A 17,670-nucleotide genomic window follows, 5' to 3' on the forward strand; every position below is an offset into this window, starting at 1 on the left:
TTAATTTCAAAGAAAATAATCTTCGTGTCAAAATTGTTGTGAGAAGAATTCCAGTCTATGGAAATATTGATTCCATACAATTATTTCCAAGAAGTAATATAGAAAAACATCAAAAAGAATTTTCATTTCTTCACAAAGGTGTTGACCAAGTAGTCTTAATTCTAATGTTTAGATCTGGACTAGATACAACGGTATTAGTAATTTTACGTGACAAACGTCACAAATATTTTTCAAATTCTTTATTTGGAATTATAGAATCAAATTTGGCCAACGACCCTATGTATTTTAATTGTTTTCCAAAATTTATGGATAAGAAAAAAAAACACACAGTCAATCTTCCATATTCTAAAGTATTAAAAAAAAAAAAGAAATCAGATATCACAACAAAGGTTAAACCGATTCAAATGAATTCTGACTTGCTACATTGCATGTAAACCCAATATTTTCTTTTGATTTTTTTATATATAGAAGGAATAAAAAAAAATGGAAATTAAGTATATAAATTTTTTATATATATAATTAATGGTTTTTATAAAAAGAAAAAAAAAAGAATGAGAAAAGAAAGGATATAAAAGAAGAAAAAAGAATAGAGAAAAGAGAAATTATATTTTTCTTTTTCTTCTTCTCTTTCCCTCCACCGCAAGCTTCTTTCATTCCATTCTCCACTATTTTTTTTTACCATTTCTTCACCAAATTTCAGAGAGGTTTCAAAGCGTAGAAGGTTGAGAAAGGAAGAAGAAGAAATTCAAAAGATGTATGTTGAAGAAGACAAGGAGTTTGCAAGACAAACTTCTCTATAGTTCATTATGCACATCTCTGGTTTTTTATTGATTTCGAGCTATACAAAAAGAATTAAGAGGTGAGGTTTAAATTTACTGAAAGCCAGTTCATTTTTAAACAAATTTTATGAAGAAAGCTTGAGAAAATTCTGATGTTCATTGGGTGAATTTGGACAGAGAATACAGGGCATATTGTTTTCACGTGAAATCAGGAGATCTATGTTTATTTTTAGTATTTCACGATGTACCAGTAGAGTTATGACCTCTATTTAGTATGGTTGGAAAACTTATTCAATTTACTACAACTTTCATTAAGAAATCATGAACCAAAAACGACTGAAAAAAGTTAAATTATAGGGACAAGTTAAAGGGGTGTCGTGGTGTACGCGATTATTGGAGTGATTATGCTTCGAGGGATGTCTGAGATTATACACAAGGATTCAGATTTATATGTCTTGAGGTAAGTTATAGATGACCTCAAAATTAAGATTTTGACATAAGGAATTCTCATTTTAATTAAGTATTGGAAGAGTTATGATCATTTGAATTTCATGGTACGAATCTGAAAATTTTTGAGAAATGGTGGAATATGGTTTTATTTCTTAAAGTTAGACTTCTTAAGCATTATCTTTAGTGAGTCGTATCAAGCATAACATTTGAAGATCATAATATTTAGGTTTCTAATACTCGGTTTTGGTTGTTTGATAGACAAAGAGGAAATAGGTCGGGTTTACACATCGGAAAACTAATCTAAGACTGTGAGTGACAAAAACAAGTTTTGAAAATGATTCTTTAAAAAAAACTGTTTCTTATAACTAAATGTTTAACGTGCTTGACTACGAGTTTATAAATGATATATGATTTCTATGTTTAGCTTTCGAGTATGAGTTTCAAACTTAGATTTCATAATGGAATCTACATGTTAGCACGTAATTAATGAGTTCTAAAAAGCAGTTGAAATGACATTTGTTTAAGCAAAGCATAGTTTAAGCAAGAATTATTTTAAGATTTTCGGTTTTTTCACAAACAAGTTGAGTAAGTTTGAGTTTATGCAAGGTTAAGATAAGCATACCATGTTTTAATATTTTCATATGCTTTATGATATTTTCATTGACTACATGACTGAGATCTTAAGCCTGAGGCTAGAGGTTACCGTGTGCACACAGGTTACATTTCGTTGTTGACGTTGAGTGTACTTCGTGACAACGATGCTGTCGTGAGTGCTGGGCGAGCCCTACTACGACAAAGATGATGAGAGTGCTGGATAGGCCCCACTACATCGTAGAACTAATAAATGTTGGTTGTACTGGATGTGCCCTACACAACATAATGAAGTCATGTTAGTTAAATAGTTTATAAACAGGAGACGTCTTGCTAGATTTTATAGATTCGTATTGAATGTTTGAAGGAGCTGTTTTCTGAAAATATTTATAGTTAATGCTTTGCTTGTTAGATTTATAAGCTTTCAAAGATTATCATGAGTTATGAATTACAGTTTTAAAGTATTGTCACTCACTGGGCTTTATAGCTTACCCTTCCAAAATGTTTTGCCCACTTTCCAGGTAAAGATCGAGTTCTCAGTGTCTGATAGACTGCCTTAGTCTACTTAAGCTTCGATACCGATTGCCAGTACGTGGTTAGAGTTATGCATAGAGTCTGTTGTGTTATAATGTATATATATGTGTATGATATAGATACTCTACAGTTTGTATAAGCTTTAGGAGTTGCGGTTGTGTAAACCTTTGTTGGTTAAGGTGTCTCCAGGTTTACTTGCGAAATCAATTATTTTTGGACTACACTTCATATACGGTATATGATTAGTCTAGGTTCCGCTGTGTTGTGTTGCATGTATAATAGTTTATATAATAGATTACCAAGTTTATCACGTTAAAGAATTCAATAGAGTTGACAGATATCGGTAGAGAAAAGTGTTGTCGGTCGACTTCATGCCGTCTTTCGGTCTAAGCTAGCAGGTAGTTCGGGAGGGGGTATGACATTGCAGGAAAGAAATACAAGATTTATTAGATAAACAACTAATAAGGCCCTAAAAAAAATTCATGGTCATGCGCCGCCTTCTATGTCAATAATGCCACTGAAAAGAAGCATGAAATTCCAAGGTTAGTAATCAATTACAAACCTTTAAACAAAGTTCTGGAATGGATTAAATATCCAATTCCTAACAAACAGAATTTAGTCAAAAGAATTACAAATGAAAAAATATTCTTAAAATTTGATATGAAATTCAGATTTAGGCAAATTCAAAATTTTGAAAACAATAAAGAAAAAATTGCTTTCAATGTTCCGTTTGGACGATATGAATGAAATGTAATGCCTTTTAGGATGAAAAAATTCCCCATCGAAATTCAAAAAATGATGAATGATATTTTCAATGATTTTTAAGGTTTTACAATTGTTTATATTGATGATGTAACGCCCCAAAATTTTTAAGGTTTTACAAAATTTTCTCATGAAGCAGTCGCCCCTCTCCCCACCGTCTTTTTCTTCTTCGTGCTTCCCCAACTGCCACTGCCTCCATGCTCTTCTCCTTCTTCGCCGATCAGCAGCCTCTATCCCCGCCATCAGTTGATGCCAACCACGCACCATCCGTAGTCGAACGCACGCTCCTCCGTAGGAATCGTCGGCGTTCTTCGTCCCTCCATGACGAGCCGCACGCTGTCGCGGTTTCCTCTTCGTCTACCTCCCCTTGCGAACATTGGTCATCTCCACTCGTCGCAGCTCCGTGATCTTCCATGGAACTGCCAGCTGTCATGTCTTCCTCCAAGTACGCACGAGCCAATCGTCTAATCCAAGCCGATCCAAGCACCGGGTCGTCCTTCCCCGAGCCGAGCCGAGCGAATCAACCCCTATTTTCCAGTCGAGCCTCATATGTTACTTCTTGGTTCACCGTCGTTTGAATCACTCGATATTCTGCCGTTTCTTACCTCATTGTAGTTTCTAGGTAAGAACAAAATTGTGAGTTTCTTAGCATTTTTCTAGTCAAGTTAAGTTTAATTGTTGGATTTAAATGTTAGACTAATTGAGCTCATTGTCATGGACTTTCCTCAAGGTTTGGAAGTTGTTTTCTTGGAACCTACGACGACATTGTTTAGAGCTTGATTCTCCATTCTGCCTGGGTAAGTTGTGGAGTTTGTAAATTGAGAAGTTTGTTTGGGAAACTTGCTCGTTTTTGTATTTAAACTCCTTATGTTATGTTTAGTGTGGTTCGTTGGATCCTAGTTGATTAAGGAACGTAGCTAAATCTCGAGGTAAGGGCTTCTACTACTAGACTCAAAACGAGATTTAAACATAGTAAATGATGTGAAAGCATGTTTTAGAGGCTACATTAGATTAAGGATTATGTGTTCATGTAAAAAGTAGTAATGATATGCTCTTGACTGGTTTTAGAACGACGCAATTGCTAAGTGTAGTTTTATTTACATTGATGGGTCGTGCTGTTGGTCTATTATTGATGATGAGGAATTGATTGTTATTCGTAACTTTGGTTACCGTTGGTTTGTGTTGTCATTGATTGACGTTATCTGGATGTTCTGTGTAATCCATGAATACTGTTGAGCTAATGGTGCATGGACGACGGATATTGGAACCGTTACTGTTGAGTTTTGAAATCTACCTAGGAAAAATTAAGCCCATTCAAAGATCAATTGAGTTCGCTTCTAATTTTCCTTATCAAATCCTAGATACAACCTAATTTCAAAAATTTTTGGGCTGTCTAAACTATGTGTATGATTTTATCCAGAATCTTAGACCAGTTTGTAATCCACCATACCAAAGGCTAAAGAAAATCCCATAACCATGGTCTGACACACATCCCTAAACTGTTAAAAAAAATTAAGGCTTTTGTAAAATCAATCCCCCGTCTAAATCTCATACATCCAAAAGCAAACCTTATTGTTAAGACAGATGCCTCTGATATAGGATATAGAGGAATCCTCAAGCAGTGTATAGATAAGATTGAATCAAGAAATAATTCGATTCCACTTAGGAATTTGGAACGATGCCTAGAAAAATCTTGTTTTAAAATTTTTTTTGTTAGATGGCAAGTCATACTGTCTTGTTTTGATTTTGAAGTTTTGCTCATAAAAGGAGAGAGAGTTTTGAACTCATTTGTCTCTATTTTCAAATTCTATGGATATTTTGTTGGAGCTTCAATACAACATCATATCCTCAATACAGAATGTTAGTAAAAAAATCTCAAAATCAAATGGTTGGACAAATATAACTTCCAGCATGCCGCCATCAAATATATGAAAGAATGGTTTGTAAAGAATGATTATCTTCAAAATATCAATCAAAGAAAGAACGTATAGTTCTTGAATGATAAATCAAAACTTCTTGCCGCACTAGCTTAGGCCACAACTGATGCAGATTTTCAAAGACTATTGCCAATAGCAGTAAATGCACCATCTTCACCAAACCAGCATCTTCTTCCATACATAAAGATGAAGAAGTAGCAGATCTACAATATGATCGGGACGACCCATTTCTCGAGTCACAACCTATTTGAGCTCTAAATATATACATGTTTAAAAAAGAAAATAGAATCCATATAGAGTCTTTAGAAAGAAGAATTATAAGAAAAAAATATAAAAATTAATAATAGAAAATTAATTATAAAAAGTTTTAATGTATAGTTGCATCTCAAGTGTAATTGATGTGTAAACTTTGTACATATTCTAGTTTGCTTTGCAAATATTGTTCCATCATCTAGAAATCCAAGAAACAATTGAAGATAACAAGTACAAATCAAGATAAACTCTCGAACAAAAATGCAAATTGTGTATATTTCATGGAGTTTTCGACTACGTTTGGTGGTTTTTGCCGTAAGTCACAAAGGAGCACGGTTAGCCCGTTGGTCAACCTATACTCTGCAGTAGGAATACAATTAATGGTATACATAATTAATTCAATAAATAAAAGGATAACAATAATTGGAAAAAAAGTTGGCTTCTTCGAATTCTTAGGTAACATGGAAAACAATCCACGACATATCCACTTTATCTTTTGACATTTTGTATAATAGGCCTTTCTTAGGCCAACATGTATAATAAATATGTTATGGAAGGTTTTAAGTAAATTATTTATTACTAGGTAAAATATTTATTGCTTTTGATAAAAGAATCTTTGTTGGTATTTTTCCACCACATTTTATATCCATATAATATTAGCTCTTTAGATTAGAAAAATGATCGTCTTGTCCTATCTTATCTTTTTCAAAATCTTATCAGGTAAGAGGTCTTGTCCTATGTAATTCGATCTTATCTTATTTTTCAAAATATTATCAGATAAAGGGTCATGTTCTATTTGATTTAATCTTATCTGTTAATTTTCTCAATTTCAATTATGTTTGAAGTATGAGATTGATAATAGATGTCACTCCCGCTCCCGGATCACCAACTCTCAACCTGAGAGATAGTGTGATGTCAACCGATGTGGTTTCCCTTCTGAAACAATACCAGTTAACCCTGGCTACTGGACCTTTTATAATGCTAAATCAAAACTACTTGTGGCACTAGCTTAGGCCACAACTATGCAGTTTCCGAAAGACTATTGTCAACAGCAATAAATATACCATCTTCATCAAAATCAACATCTTTTTCCATACTCATGAAGATGAAGAAGTAGAAAATCCAGAATATGATTTGGACGACCCATTTCTCGACTCACAACCTATGTGAGCTCCGAATCCATATACTTTTTTTTTTTAGAAAGGGATCCTTATGGAGTCTTAAAAAAGAAATATACTATTCAATAATAAAAAATTAATTAAAAAATTAATAAAAATTAATAAAAAAAGTTCTAATGTATATTCGTATCTCAAGTGTAATTGATGGGTAAACTCTGTACATACATTCTAGTTTACTTTATAATATTGTTTCGTCATCCAAAAATCTAGGCGAAATTTGAAGGCAACAAGCATAAATCGAGATAAAGTTCAAAAATGAAATTGTAAATTGTGTATATTTCATGGAGTGTTCAACTACGTTTGGTGGTTCCGACCGTAAGTTGCAAAGGAGCACATTGAGCTCGTTGGTTAGCCTGTAATCTTCCGTAGAGAATACGATCAATGGTATACATAACTTATTTCATAAACGAAAGGACAACAGTAATTGGAGAAGAGTTGGCTTCATCAATTTCTGTTACAACATAGAAGACAACCTACGACATATTCATTTTTTTCTTTTGACATTTTGCAGCAGAGGCCTTCTTTGGTCAACATGTATAATAAATATGTTATAATGGGTTTTAGGTAAATAATTTATTACTAGGTAAAATATTTATTGCTTTAGGTAAAATAATCTTTTGGTGGTATTTTCCACCACATTTTATGTTGATATAATCTAGCTTTTATGTTTGAAAAATGATCGTTTATCTCATCTTTTTCAAAATCTTATCAGATAAGGGGTTCTGTCCAGTTTGATTCAATCTTTTCTTCTTTTTCAAAATCTTATCAGATAAGAGGTCTTGTTTTGTCTAATTCGATCTTATCTGTTAACTTTCTCAATTTCAATTGTGTTTGAAGTTCGAGATTTATAAAAGACTTTCATGTTGTAATCAAAGGGACATCGCAAAATATTATCGAGCTCTTATTCTAAGCGTATACTAATATTTTGATCGCTTCATTTCCTTGAAAACATTCGATTCTAAATCTCTTTACGGTCAGCATTGAGCAATTGATATCAAAGCCCTTCAATAAAGTTTAAATTTATTTCAATAAATTTTTACAAGGAAAGAAAGCAATCATAATATTAGGATAATAGGATAAGAGCTCAATAATATTCCATGATGACCCTTTGATTACAACTTGGAAGTCTTTTGTAAACCCCGAACCCTAAGAAAACTTGGGTTTCCCAATGAGTTGAAATGTTAGTTTTTGGAGAAGTTAAGGTGTTGGCTAAGTCCACACACTTGGCATTTTGAGGTTGGTGGATGGGAAAAAGAGGAGAAAATAACCTCCAAAGATGTTATCTAGGCATTTGGACAAGGGTAGAAAGCAAGCTTGGGTTTGTGTGTGTGGCCAAGAAGGGTAAGATAATCTTTAAGTGTGCTTGAGAGATGATCTTGGCTAGGCGAGAAGGGTTGTCTTTGCTATGCGAGAAAGGCTTGAACAAGCGAGATGGGCATGCGGCCATGTCAAGGGAGGTTAGCTAGGGGTTTGACATAAGGCATTTGGCTTGATGGTGACACTTGGGCATTGTGGTTAGGCAAGATTATGAAGAGGTGGAGTCGGTGAATACTTTACAGGTGTCGTGTGCATGCCCAAGTTAAATTTCAGCAAGTAGGAGGTGTTAAGAATTTTTCATGCAAGGCTCAGTATAAATAGATCACTTCCGAATGAAATTTTTCCCAATTTACTCGTGTGTTATGGCTGAAATTATACTCAAAAGTTAAAAAATTGAGTCTATTTTCTAAGCGAAGGCTGGTGGTTAAATTTGAGAAGATGAAAGTTGAATTTGAATTGAAAGAAGAAAGAAAGGTAATTTTCGGAAGAAATCTGAGAAGTCCTCACTCTAAAAAGGCTATAGAACCAATATCGTGGAGTTTTTTTTTGCTGAAGAGGGTAGAAGTTACTCTTCCTCTTTCCGAACTCATTGTTCTACGAGAGAGTTTTTAAAAAGGAAAGAGAGTTTTGAAGTTAGAAATTCCCTTGAGAGGTAATCAACTAAGGTGTTTTGCTCTTCTTTTATCGGATAAACTTCACAATCAAATCAAGAAAGTATGGCTTTCCATCTGGTAAAAATTTGTTTTGAAACAAGATTTTTCTAGGTATCATTCCGAATTCTTAAGTGGAATCGAATTCTGATTTAGTCTTATCTATACCGCTGTTTGAGGATTCCTCCATATCCTTATCAGAGGCATCTGTCTCAACGATAAAGTTTGCTTTTGGGTCTATGAGATTTAGATAGGGGATTGATTTCACTTACCTTAATTTTTTTTGAACAGTTTGGGTATGTGTGTCAGACCATGGTTTTGGGTTTTTCTTTAGCCTTTGGTAGAGTGTTTACAAACGGGTCTAAGATTCTGGATGAAATCAAACACATAATTTAGACACCCCAAAAGCCTTTGAAGTTGGGTTTTATCTAGAATTTGATAAGGAAAATTTGAATCGAACTCAATTGATCTTTAATTGGGCTTGATTTTTCCTAAGTGTATTTCAAAACCCAAAAATCTCATTTTTGTTCCAATAATTTTACTTTTGGTAGAGAAACTACCAAACCGTTTCTTTTAAAATAACTATAAAAATGTTGATATGTTTAAAATGCCGTTCTAAATTTGGAGAAAAGACTAAAACATCATTAATATAAACAATAGTAAAATCTTTAAAATCATTGAAAATATTGTAGCCACCTAATTTTATCCTACATTTAAAAAAGAACATATTAATTGTAATAATGGTTAAAAATTTTTATTTATTCATTTTGTTAAAAAAAGAAAACAAAAGGTAATTTTTTTTGTAATAATATACAACTTTATGATAATTGTTGTTATTATTATTATTAAAATCTTTTATTAAGGGAAAATAAAAACCATTCACAAGAATATCTATTATTTTTTAAAAAATCAAATCAATTTTGACTTATCACTTTAGGAAAAAAAACAAATTAATACAAAATCTTTTTTGATTTATCATATTAGAAAAAAACATATAAATTTATTTTGAACAAAATCTTTTAATATCACATTTTTAATATTTTAGAAAAAAGAAAATTAATAAAATTACATAATATCTAATTTGATTTTATACTTACTAAATTTTTCTAATTTGTGGCACTTCCCAGGTCTATAAATAGGGACCTTTGTCATTTGGAAAAAGGGAGAAAAATTACTTTAGAGAGAAACTCTACGAAAAAATGTGTTAGAGAAAATCTCTACAAGAAAAAAAAGTGTTTAAAAAGAATCTGCAAAAAAAATTTCTTTGAAAAAACGTATTCCTATGCAACAAAAAGGTGGGTTCTTAGCTTTTTTTCTCTTTATTTTTTTTATCTTCATATTATCTTTATTTACCCTAAATCTAATCCCAATACGAAGAAAAAACTTAGTTGGAGGTTACATTAGGTAGGATTTGCTCCCAATGATCTGCACCTCATACGATAAGTAATTTTCTTCGGGATTGAATTCTTATTTTTGTTCTTTTCTTTTTTAATCGTTGAGAGAAAAAAAAATGTATAAAGAAAATTTCTTTTTCCTTTTTGCTACAAGAAAAAAATCTTATATTATATATATTATATATTATGATTATATTTATTATATATATAATATATATTGTAATGTTTTTTCTACTTTTAGGGTGGCGGCAACCTTGCCGCTGCCACTCTTTCTTTTTTTTTGTTTGTTTGTTTTAATTATTTAGTTTACTTTTATTTATAATTTTTTTACTTTTTATTATTACAATTATATATATATATATATATATATATATATATATATATAATATTTTTATTTATTTAGTTTTTTATATTTATAATTTTTTTAACTTCTTATTATTGTTATTATTATTATCATTATTATCATTTTATTTTATAAATCTTTTTTTATTTTTTAACTTACCGTCATCCCTCTTATGTATTTAATTTTTTATATATATTTGTTTGTTTATTATTTCATTTAGTTCTTTTTTTCTTTTGTTCTCTTATTTTATTAATCGTTATTATGTGTCTTTATTTTCCTTTTCTCTTAACTTGTTTTTCATTGCTATTGTTATATTTAGCATATGCATGCATTAATATCCTAAATTATTTGCCTAATTTATTATGTGGTATATTTGATTTGGTTTATGATGTGTTATTTCTATTTGATCTTCATTAATGATTTCTTGAAAATTTTAGAATACTTTTAACCACAATTGCATGTAATTTTGAAATCTTTTAAAAAAATTTCTTTTTAAACCATTTAGATTTTTTTTTGCTTTAAATTTATTTCTTTTAAATTCAAAACTAAATAGATATTTCCTAAAGTTTCCTAATCAACTTTTTTTTTTGTAATAACCCATGTCAATTTCGCTAAAAAAATCCTACGGTAGAATCTAGAAATTTCTAGGAGTCCGTTATTTCTACATTCTTGAGGTGAAGGATCAACATCTTTGGGAGTCCGAGATCTGGTCCCAAGAAAAAATAAATTTAATTAATGTTTAAAAAAAAAACTTTATTTGAATACTAGCTTATGATAGAATTTGAGAAATTGTAATAATTTCTCATTCTCTTAAGGTGGGGAATTTTTTCTCAATATAGTCTAATTAATGAGTGTATCCTACTTATTTTATGGGATCATTGTTTCAAATATTGGAGTGGTTAGCAATGAAATAAGACATATTTTTTTTATTCAAGACATCAAATTTGGTCACTGTTTTCTAAACGAGTGTTACGGGGTGCTAACATCTTCCCTGTCCACAAATGACTCACAAAGTCAACTCTATTTTTTTCGCCGACCATTTTTTATTTTATTTAGAATTTTTTACTTTATTTCGGTGTCCAATCACACCGTAAAAAAAAAAAAAAGATACCGGCGACTCCAATTTTTTTTTTGTTTTCAAAATGAACCCTTTTTTAAGGACATTGATCGCTCCGCGTCGTCTCGGGTATGTGGCGACAAATATCATTCATGATTTTCTGAAATTTTGATGGGAATTTTTTTTTTCCCGAAATGCATTAAATTCCATTTGTATCGCTCAAACAGGACATTGAAAGCAATTTTTTCTTTATTATTTTCAGAAATTTGAATTTACCATAATTCATATTTCATATCAAATTTTAAGAATATTTTTGCCTTTGCAATTCTTTTGACTACGTCCTTTTTTTTAGAAATTGGATATCTAATCCATTCCAAAACTTTGTTTAAAGGTTTGTAGTTGATTAACTAACCTTGAAACTCCACGCTTTTTTTCGATGGTGTTATTGACATAGAAGGTAGTGCATGACCATGGACTTCTTGAGAGCCTTAGATGTTTATCTAATAAGTCTTGTACTTCTTTCCTGCAATGTGTTAGCAAGTCATAATTTATTTGAATCGATCTAACCTTTGTTGGGATATCAAATTCTTTCAAATTCTTTAGAATATGGAAGATCAACTATGTGTTTTTTTTCCTAACCTAAAAAAGGGAAGATAAGCTTATTTTTCTTTCTTGCAATGTGTTAGGATATCAAATAGAGGAGTTCTCATTTGGAAACTGGAGAAAATCGATATTATAAGGTGGTTTGGGTTAGGAACTCAGGTCATGTGGAGCTGCTTTTACCCTAAATTTGTTATAGAAGAAACTGGGAAAGTATCCAAGGATTCAAGATGGGGAATGAGCTCATATCTGACAAAGATTCTAAGAGGAGTAAGGGAGACTTCAACCTAGGAAGCTAGTCGACTGTAACTATGAGTGATTCTCTTTATAAATTGTTTCCAAACGAATGAAAAGGGTTTTCTAAAATATGTCGAATTCCTCGTATATTCTCCGAAACCATGAACCATATGATTTCCATTATGTTTCTCCATCTTTAAAACATAAGTGATTTATAAACGATAAAGAAGTAGTTGTGAATGATTTCCAAATAGAAGTATCCTCTTTGAGTCTTATGTTGCATGATGTTATATAAGTGGGGATTGATATTGACATTATGTCTTGAAATGATGATGTCTGAACAATATTCAAGAGCTGCTAAAATTGGAATAAGATGATCTCTATACCCTCGTGACACGATACCTTATTCTTGCTGTGTGATCGAATAAGATGCTCTATTCTTGCTATGTCATCTGGACTAAGATGCCTTATTCATGCTGTGTGATCTTGTATGGGATGCCTGTGATCTGGTATGAGATGCCTCATGCTTGCCGTGTGATCTGATTTGGGATGCCTCATGCTTGCTATATGATCTGGTGTGGGATGACCTATTGCTTGTTGCGTGATCTGGCATAGGAAGACGTGTTATGCATGAGAAAATGATGATACTCGCCAGTGTGTCGAGACTTCTCATGGCTACAACTTGGCAAAAGGGTGAGTATTCTAGGATACATTGCAAAGGAAGTATGACACCAAAAAGGCCAAATCCAAGAAGTATGCAGTGAGTCGATATTTATGATACCAAATGATTGGCGATAGATCCGTGGAGACCTAATCACACGAGTTGCAGAAAATTGTTCATGAAATTATTAGTGAAGGTATGCCATTTACTGAGTAGTATCAAGTTGCTATTATTATTGATAAGTTACCTTCATTGTGGTAGGACTTTAAGCATACTCTAAGGCACAAGGCGAAGGAGTTCTCATTGAAGAGTCTGATCACTTGGCTGAGGATTGAGGAGGAGACCAGAAAGCATGACCAAAAGGAAGAGGTGAACGATTTCCCCAAGAAGAAGTCCACTGCTGTTTTGAAGCCAAACTTGAAACCGAAAGGGAACGAAATGAAGGTTCAGAATTGAGGTCCCAACAACCAGAAGAACTCTCAGAAACCTTAGTCCAGAAGTACGGTACATATCGTGTGCTATAATTATAATAAACCTTGACACTTAGTTAGAAACTATAGAAATGGGAGCTATGATCACAAAAATAAATGTGATCGAAGGGTATGAAGGCTGGTGACTAAACAATGGTGCACCATGCCATGTTTGTCATGATCTTAGTTTATTTAAAAAATATAATGAAATTAAGGATAAAAATATCCTTTTGGGGGATCACCACACAACCAAAGTAGCTGGTATTGGAGAAGTAGAACTGAAGTTCACATATGGTAAGACATTCATCCTAAAGGAAGTTCTGCACACTCCTAAAAGTTGGAAGAACCTGGTTTTGGGCTATCTCCTCAACAAAGTGGACTTCATTCAGACAATATGGTCTCTTTATCTTAACTAAAAATAATGTATTTGTGGGAAAGGGATATGCAACCGATGACATGTTTAAACTAAATTTGGAAATGAATAAGAAATGGTCTTCTGCTTACATGTTGTTTTCTTTTAATATTTGACATGCTAGGTTTTTTTCACATAAATAAAAAATTAATTAGCAACATGAGTAGGTTAAATATGATTCCTAAGTTATCTTTACATGAATCTAAAAAATGTGCATGTAGTAGTCCAGCTAAGATAACTAAAACTTCGGATAAATCTGTGACTATGGTACTGAGCCTCTAAAACTAATTCATTCTAATTTATGTGAATTTGATGACATGTTAACTAGGAATAGTAAAAGGTACTTTTAACTTTTATAAATGATTATTCTGATTTTAATTTTATTTATTTATTTAAAAATAAAAGTGATGCTTTTGACAAGTTTAAAGTGTTTCTAACTGGAATAGAAAATTAGTTTAATAAAAGAATTAAGAGACTTTGTAGTTATAGAGCAACTGAAGATGACTCAGTTTATTTTAATAAGTTCTATAACTCCAAAGGAATAATCACGAAAGAACGATGCCTTATTATCCTGAAATGAATGAAAAATCTTAAATGAAGAGTAGAACTCTAACTGAGCTAGTAGTTGTTATCTTACTTGATTCAAAAGCATCACCCTCTCGGTGGGGTGAAATAATTAAAATAGTTAATTATGTTCTTAATAGGATTCTAAATCAAACAAAACAACCTCACCTTACGAAGTCCTTAAGAATAAAAAACCAGACCTATCTTACCTCAGAACTTGGGGTTACCTAGTCTATGTTAGAATTCCTGATCCTAAAAGAAGAAAACTAGCCAATAGAACCTATGAGTGTGTATTTATAAGATACGATGAAAATAGTAAAGCCTATAGGTTTTATGACTTAGAAAATAAGGTAATCATAGAATCAAATGATGTCGATTTCTTCGAAGGTAGATTTCTTTTTAAATCTAGAAATAGTAGAGGCCTAAATAGTCAAACTAGTGGAGACTCAAGTTCCAGTAGCTTCCCTTCAATTAGGATCTAAACCCAAGATAAGGAAGTAGATCTTAAACCTAGAAGAAGCAAGAGAGTGAGAACCATTAAAGACTTTAGAGAAGACTTTGAAATGTACAATGTAGAAGAATATCATAAAAAACTAAGAGAAGCCTTATCCTTAATAGATGTGAACTTATGGCAAGAAGCTATCAATGATGAAATGGACTCTCTTGAATCAAATAGCACATGACACATAGTTGACCTACTCCTTGGCTGCAAAGCAATAGGCTGTAAATGGGTTTTGAGGAAGAAACTCAAATGATGGATTAGTAGATAAGTATAAGAGTAGACTAGTAGCAAAAGGTTTTAGACAAAGGGAAAACAGAAACTCTTTCAACACCTTCTCTCCAGTAACTAGAATCACCTCATTTAGAGTGTTGATTCAATAGGTGCCCTAAACAATCTCTTAGTACATTAGATGGATGTAAAGACTGCTTTTTTAAACGGTGATTTAGAAGAAGAGATCTATACGAAACAACCCGAAGGTTTCATAATTTATGGTCAAGAATCTAAAGTTTGTAAACTAGAAAAATCCTTTCATGGCCCAAAAAAAGCTCATAAGTAATGGCATGAAAAGTTTGATAATCTAATCATGTTTAAAGGATTCAAAGTAAATAAGAGTGATAAATGAATCTATTATAAGATCGAGAATGGCTTATGCACTATCATATCTTATATGTAGATGATATGTTAATCTTTGGATCAAACTTGCACGTCATAAATGATGTAAAATCAATGTTGTGTGAAAATTTTGACATGAAAGACTTAAAAGAAGCTAATGTAATCCTAGGAAAATCACTAAACTGAAAAGGGAATTTCTTTAGATCAATTCCATTACATAGAGAAGATCCTAAAGAAATACAACTACTTTGATTGAAAACCAGCCTGTTGTACCCTATGATTCTAGTATTTGGTTGTTCAAGAACACTGTCGACAATCTTAATCAATTTGAGTATGCGAGTATCATAGGCAGTCTAAGATATACTACTATTCGCATTAGACCAGACATAGCCTATGTTGTAGGGTTACTATGTAGGTTTATTAGTAGACCATTGTACTTGAAGGTTATGCCTAGAACACTGGAGTACTGTAGAGAGAGTAATGAGATATCTTAAGAAAACTCAGAACCTAGGATTACATTACCAAAAGTTTTCCTCTGTATTAGAAGGTTAAAGAAATACTGATTGAAACTCCCTCTCGGATGACTCAAAGGTTACAAGTTGCTATATTTTTAATATAACAAGAGGAGTTGTTGCTTGGAAATCCAAGAAAGAGACTATTTTAGCTCAGTCAATGATGAAGTCAGAAATGATAGCACTAGCTACCGCTTGTGAAGAAGCAAGCTGGCTTCGAAGCTTACTATTAGAGATTCCCACATGGGAAAGACCGTTACGAGTTATACTGATCCATTGTTATAGTACTGCAGCTATCGCAAACGTTCAGAATTGTTATTAAATATATATACGTCATAAACATAGTACCATAAACATAAACACAGTACCATTAGAGAATTTCTCATTGCTGGTGTAGTGATAGTGGATCATGTATGAACTAATGATTACTTAGCCGATCCTTTGACGAAAGGACTAGCTAGAAAGAAGCTTTTTAAAACCTCAGAAAAGAATAAGACTCAAGTCAATAGAAAACTAAATCACATTTGAGGTAAACCAAACTTGAAAGACTGGAGATCCCAAGAAACAAGTTTAATGGGTAATAACTAATCACAAATGATATGAAGAGAATCATGCTAAAATTCCTAGGAGTTTCATTCTTATGATTCAGTGATTAGCATGATATCCTAAAGCGAATGAAAAGACTGAACTTAGTTCTTAATGAATTATATACTTGATATCAAGTAGGGTACCTAGCTACAGAAGTACTCTTGATAAATTCACCTTTATGGATGTGAAAGTGAGGGCCGCTTCCTATGGAATTTTAGGAAAATTCTCTAGCATTCACTAAATAACATACTATTTAGAACTTCACTCGAATAATAGTGTGTGTGCAATGTTGTTAGGGATAAAGTTCAAAACCAATGGTTACTTTATCATATTTTAAATCATTGCCACTACATAAAGGTTCAAGTCGTAATACACCATTGCTTAAACACAATATGACACAGATAGATATCGCTCGATGAAAATATTTTTAAAACTTTTCAAGTGGGGGACTATTAGTAAAAGAAATTAAAGTGGAGGATTGTTAAATCAAAATTTTGAGAAAGCAAAAGTACATTATTATTTTATTCCAAATAGGCATTCCCATATTGCTGCAGTCCCTTCAACCATTAGTTGATGAAGTGTCAATTTCCTAATTCCTAAAATAGATACACTACGGAAAGAAAAATGAGAACGATTTTCGGTGTGCGTGATGTGGCTGTATGATCGTGTCTGCTAGTTGCTAATGGACTGTGAGCGATCATGGCAGCACAATGTTTGTGAGCTTTGAGCGATCGTGGCCTTTACTAACATAAGTTGTTAGACGATTTTTCATTGATCGTCATAATAATGAACGGTTACGTTATTAATCCTAGTCCGTTGGAGCCTCCCCCATCTACTATAAATTCACCATCCTACCTTTTATTTTCGATACAATAAAAATTCTCTCCAACTCTCAATCTCTACTATCTCTCTCGCCTCTAATCTATCCTACCTCTCTCGACTTCCATTCTTTTTTCTCTCATTATAATTATTTTTAGTTTTTCCAAACATACTAGTATCTATCGAGTGTTGGAATTTTAGTGTTGTTCCAGTGTAGTTCATACCGACGAAATTAGAGGTTGTTTTATCCTAGGGACGCGGGACACATGAATCTGTTTACACATTCGAGAAGAGCTGCGAAATTTCTTAAAGAGAGCGAGATCAGGGATAGCCTATTATTAACATGCTTTTGTTTTGCAGGCTTTCTTCATACAAGACGTAGCTCCATTGAAGTGCATGAACAAAAAAAAAAAAAGTAGTACGAAATGGAAGCCTTGGTTTTTTGTTCT

The 17,670-nt window shown here is 32.4% G+C and overlaps 1 long non-coding RNA gene across 1 annotated transcript in view; it reads right to left on the minus strand.

Moving 5' to 3' along the window:
* Positions 1-1,764: 1,764 nt before the first annotated feature.
* LOC127144372 (uncharacterized) overlaps positions 1,765-17,670 on the minus strand; it is a 32,292-nt gene continuing 16,386 nt past the window's right edge. Inside the window, exon 3 of the long non-coding RNA XR_007816037.1 lies at positions 1,765-2,096. This is a non-coding gene — a long non-coding RNA (uncharacterized LOC127144372). The remainder of the gene's footprint in view (positions 2,097-17,670) is intronic.

Source organism: Cucumis melo, chromosome 12 (assembly GCF_025177605.1).
Source record: "Cucumis melo cultivar AY chromosome 12, USDA_Cmelo_AY_1.0, whole genome shotgun sequence".
NCBI classification, from domain to species: Eukaryota; Viridiplantae; Streptophyta; class Magnoliopsida; order Cucurbitales; family Cucurbitaceae; genus Cucumis; species Cucumis melo.